Here is a 5,968-nt window from a genome sequence, read left to right on the forward strand (position 1 = left end):
TATCAGGATACTCTCCCTCCGCTTTCAAGACTGCCAGAGTCACCCCCCTCCTAAAGAAACCATCTCTCGATCCCTCTGATGTCAAAAACTACAGACCGGTTTCCCTTCTATCCTTTCTATCCAAAACACTTGAATGTGCCATCTTTAACCAACTGTCTTCTGACCTCCACCAGAACAACCTCCTAGACCCCCACCAGTCCGGGTTCAAGGCTAGCCACTCGACAGAGACCGCCCTCCTTGCAGTGACGGAGTCACTCCATGCCGCGAGAGCGAACTCTCTCTCCTTTGTCCTAATACTCCTAGACCTGTCAGCAGCATTTGATACAGTAGACCACCAGATCCTCCTCTCCACCCTCGAGGAGAAAGGCGTCGCTGGCTTTGCACGCTCCCTGTTTGCATCCTACCTGACGGGCCCCTCCTACCAGGTGACATGGAGAGGGTCGATGTCGAAACCGCTTAGTCTTACTACAGGGGTTCCACAAGGGTCTGTCCTGGGTCCTCTCCTGTTTTCCCTCTACACTACATCTCTGGGCTCTGTCATTCGCTCGCATGTCTTCTCCTATCACTGTTATGCCGATGACACCCAACTGGTCCTGTCATTTCCCCCTTCTGATACACAAGTGGAGACACGCATAGCTGTGTGCTTGGCATCTCGGAGTGGATGACTACACATCTCCTCAAGCTCAATCTGGACAAGACTGAGCTGCTGTTCCTCCCAGGGAAGGGCTGCCCGCACCGGGACCTGGCCATCACCATTGAAGACACAGTGGTGACCCCGACTCGGACTGCGAGGAATCTGGGTGTGACCCTGGATCAACTGTCAACTGTCGTTTTCGGCACATGTCACATCCGTCACACGCTCCTGCAGATTCATGCTCTATAACATCAGGAGGATTCGCCCTTTCCTCACTGATGAAACGACGCAGGTACTCATCCAGGCCCTGGTCATCTCCCGCCTGGACTACTGCAACTCCCTCCTCGCTGGGGCCCCGGCGTCAGCCATTAAACCACTGGAACTTGTCCAGAAAGCTGCTGCTCGCCTGGTGTTCAACCACCCCAAGTTCTTCCACACAACTTCCCTTCTCCGTTCTGTTGGTAATTTCTGATAGTACAAAACTACACAGGAGACCCAAGTCATTCAGCCTTTACGGGTATTTATTACGGTAACACACTCAATGCAGCTTCAAAAGTATTCTGATACAGCCCCCCAGCCCAACTGGGCTCATCACCTTTTATATGCAGATCCTCAAACTCAGTGTGTGCGTCACATATGGCTAATGGTTTTCTTGGAACTTACGTGAGTAGATATTAATCTTGCTATTGAGACATACTGCGAAATGGGACATTCCAGTCTAGAACGCTCTGACCTGCACAATTCACTAGGGAACTCAACTGAGTTCGCTTCCAGTTGTTCTCCTCAGCCGAGCCAACTTGACCTTACGGCCAAACAACCCTCTATAATAAATATACTAAACACTGCTAGTTTCCACAACATAATCCCCCCTTTGATGGACTCGTCCATCATACTGATAATAATAGGAGTGTTTATTAGCATATAATACTGTGTACTGCTTACTTGTGGCTGTGCTATACTACTGTATACTGTATGATTGAAATATATGTGAATGTATGTGAACATAAGGTACTTAAAACACTTGATATTTGAAACAATAACATTGGCAACATTTGATTACAGAACGTATACAACATTGGCTGTTTATATGCATGTTTATAGCGTCACATGTGTAAGAGCAAAAAACCTGTTGGCTGTCTTGCAGGAAAATTCCCTTACGGCCCCTCCCGCTAGGCGACCATTACGCTATCTCTTCTCTAAAGCACTGAACATCAACATGAGTCTTTTATTCAATGTTAACTGATGAGTATACTGATTGATGTATACCAGTTGGCCAAAAATGTGTGTATGTTTATAGCAAAGAATTGACTATGGATACCTCAAAACATTCTTAAGCACACACGTAATTATTGTTGATACCTGTTCATATCTCTGTAATGTTTAAACATATGTATATGAGTTATAACATTTTATTGCATAGGTAAAAGTGTGGTGCAGTGAAACATTTCCTGTCTGCTTCCCTTGGCGCTGGCACGAACTCCCCTTGATGTCCTCCTGGGCTTGAGGCATGGTTCCTGCAACATTGACAGTTCACTCAATACCTCACTTGTCCTGTTCCTCGATCTACTTCCAGGTCTGAATCTGGGTCGTCCATGTAGTTCGGAGCTGGGAAAAGGTCCGGCAGGCATTCTCTCCTGGAATAGTAGGGTGCAGCTTTGCCAGTTGTTTTGGTGTCATCACATTCAGCATCAGGGCCCTCTGAAGGCCCATGACCGTGTCCATCTGTTTCTCCATTGTCCTTTGGCACCATCTCCTCAGCATGGGCACGATGCAGCATGTCAGCAAGAAAATTAGTATTAGTATTATTCCAGCACTAGCTGCTGTAGTAGCCAAAACGGCTTTCCAATCTTCTAAATTTAGATTCAGCCAATCCCAAGAAGCCCCCCCTTTACCAGCATTCTCCTTAAGCTCTGTCCTTAGGCTGCTTAACTTATTCATAGCAATAGTAAATGTTCCATCTGCTGCCGTGACATTCGGGATATACGTACAGCACCACGATTTACCATGCTGCTGTCCATACATTGAACACACTCCGCCTTGGCTGGCAAGGATCCAATCTAGCGCTTGCCTGTTCTGCCAAGCCATTAAACTAGTAGCATGTAATTGTTTACCAATAGCGTTAAGAACTTCAGATGTGTAGTTTATGAACCTCTGTTGGTTATAGTATATGTAATTAATCCAATTAACATTTTTATTAATGGTAATCCAGGGAAGTATGGTTTCCAGTCCAGCTAAAACCTCATCTTGTGCCTTAAATTCGTCTGGAACTCCTGTTGGCTGATTTATTCTGTTCAATGTAATGCTTTCATAAGGTGTAGAGTGACATTTCTGTCTCTGATGTCTGTTGTGTATTTCTCCTATATTTGCGTGCATCGTACTCATCTGAATCATTGGCTTTGGCTCCTCTTCTGGTCTGTTGAATCTGCACCCGGGCGCCGTCTTTTGGACCTCCTGGGTTCTCTTCTGGTCTCTTCGGCTGCTGGAGCTACCAAGTCCCCAAGTTGTCCGGCAGCACCCACACTTGAGTGCTCACTGTTAGCACAAACCACAGTGTCATTTTGTTCATCATTGTCTTTTACCGTGTTACCGTCCTTTTTGCCTTGCACTTTCGTGCAGTGGTTCAGGTTATACGTCGTGCTTCCCTCGACCTGGACTGCCGTTGGTGTCGCTCGCACCACCGTGTATGGTCCCTCTCGTCTCGGCTGGTTCCACTTCCTCCTGAAGACCTTAATGTAAAGCTGGTCACCTGGCTGCACCGGTCTCTCGACTTCTCGGTCACGGCTGGGCTCTCTTTTCTCCTGCAGACAAATGGATCTATGGATTGCAGTTAGGCGCTTCATATAGTCTTTTAACTCTGTCTGCAATTGTTCCAGTGGAGGTCCTTTAAGGGCCTCTCAACTGTGGTGCAGCAGCCATACGACGCCCCGTTAACATTTCATGCGGTGTTAGGTGTGTACTTCTGTGAGTTTGCATGCGGTAGCTCATAAGTGCTAGTGGAAGCGCATCCACCCAGTTTAGAGCTAGCACAGATTTGATTAATCTTTGTTTTTAGCGTCCCGTTCACTCTCTCCACGATGCCCTGCGAGGCTGGGTGATAAACAGCTCCCAAACGCTGTTTGATTCGTAACTGTTGTAGGATACCTTTAGCAATTTTCTGTACGAATGCAGATCCATTGTCTGAACTGATTTCAGATGGTATGCCAAATCGTGGAATTACTTCTCTGACTAGAAATTTGACAACAGTTTCAGCTCCTAGGTCTTTGCACGGAACTGCTTCTACCCAGCGGCTGAAGCGGTCAATCACCACTAACATGTACCGCTTTCCATTCACTGTCTTTATCATGTCTACATGATCGAGAACAAGATGCTTAAATGGCCCCTCAGGAACTGGGATATGACTCATGTTTTTATACTCTTTCGTACATTGTTTTGGGTACAAATTTCACATTGGTTCAATATTTCCTCAACCATTGCTTGCATGTACGGTGACCAGTAGCCCTGTTGTTTTACCTTTTTCATAACTTCCCCCCTTGCACAGTGATCATCATTATGCACTTTTGAGATTAGAATGGTTAACGACGCTACTGGCGCTACCAAGAGTCCTTCATGTGATCTCCACATCCCTTTCTCATCTATGGTAGCCCCCCTTTGTCGCCAGACATTGTGCTCACTCTCTCCTGCTTCTTTTTGCATCAGAATAATGTCTTCAGGCGTGGTTAGCGGTTCTAGTGACACTACTGGTGTTAGGACAGCTACTTGGCTTTTGGAGGCAGTCTTGGCAGCCTTGTCAGCTGCATTGTTACCTTTCGTTACCTCATCATTGCCCTTTTGGTGTGCTTGACATTTTATTATTGCAAGCTTCGTTGGAAGCATCATGGAGGTAATTAGGTCATGTATTTGCTTCTTGTGTTGTATTGGGCTGCCATCTGTTTTCTTAAACCCTCTGTTTCCACAAGGCTCCAAACAGGTGACACACGCCATGAGCATAGGCGCTGTCAGTGTTAACATTTGCTATCTTGCCTTTTTCTAGTTTACACGCTTCGAATAGCGCTTTTAGCTCTGCTAATTGCGCTGAGCAAGGATGATTACAGCTTTCTCCACCACAAACTTGTCTAACTCTTGCTTCAATACTGCATAACCTGCATGATTCCCTAGATGGTCTCTGTAGCATGAGCCATCCACAAAATATGACACATCTGCCTGTATGAGTGGAGTTGACTCTAGGTCTGGCCTTAGTCTTGTATACTTCATTGTTTCCGCAATGGATTCGTGTGGCTCTCCCTAAAACTCAAGTGGAATGACATTTGCTGGATTTGTGTTGGTGCACCTTTTTATGGTTACATCTGGATATGTTAGAAGTGGTGTGTACTGCAAACACCTAGCTTGTGTCACTACAAATTTCCCTTGGTTTATCAGCTCAGTTATCTTGTGGTGTGTAAGGATAGTGACTGGGTAACCCATGGTTACGGTGGATGCCTTTTCATACGCATAATGTACTGCTGCTAATCCTTGGTAGCATGGTGGCCACCCCTGGACTACATTGTCTAGTTATGTACTGAAGTATGCTATTGGTTGTTTTTGGACCAGAAGAGAGAGTCATATCTAAGTAGGATTTGGGTAGGAGGGTTATGGTTTGGTTGATATAGGACAGAGGGTCAATTCTGACCCTGTGCGGTAGAGGGGGCTCAACTGTTATCTTATGTTTTGGAGTTGGGGGAGAGAACAAAAGCCATGGAGAGTCTGGGGTCCATCGTTTGGTGTAGGTACTGTAATGTTCCATAGACAAGTCTGGGGTCTGTGCGTGTGTGTTCTGCATGTATGTAGTGTCTCCATCTTTAATAATACGAAGAAGAGGTATTCCAGGAAAGGTAAGATTGTAAGAGTGTTGTCTAGAAGGAGTAGGCGAGAGAGTCTGTGTGTGTGTGTGTGTGTTTGTGTATTTCTTTCACGCATGTGTCTCCGAGGTGAGCCCTGCTGGTTGGAGGAAAAACCCCACAGATTGGTGGAGTGCAAAATGAGTTTGTCCAGGTTACAGGAGCCAGAAAAATCCATTGGGAGTGTGTAGAAGTTCTGGCTGAGAGGATAACATGGGTAAGTTGAATTGTCCGTGAGAGAAGTCCTCTCAGAGAAGCGAGTTTGTGTTTGTGCGTCTCTCCGAGATGCATCTGGCTGGTTGGAGGAGGCCCCCACAGATCGGTGGAGTATAAAATTAGTTTGTCTAGGTTATGAGAACCAGAAAAATCCATTTGGGAGTGTGTAGAAGTTGTGGCTGCAGGGATAACATGGGTATCCAGCACATGACCAACTACAGACCCAACAACCTCTTGGTCACCG

Source organism: Borostomias antarcticus (genome assembly GCF_949987555.1).
Source record: "Borostomias antarcticus genome assembly, chromosome: 2".
NCBI classification, from domain to species: domain Eukaryota; kingdom Metazoa; phylum Chordata; class Actinopteri; order Stomiiformes; family Stomiidae; genus Borostomias; species Borostomias antarcticus.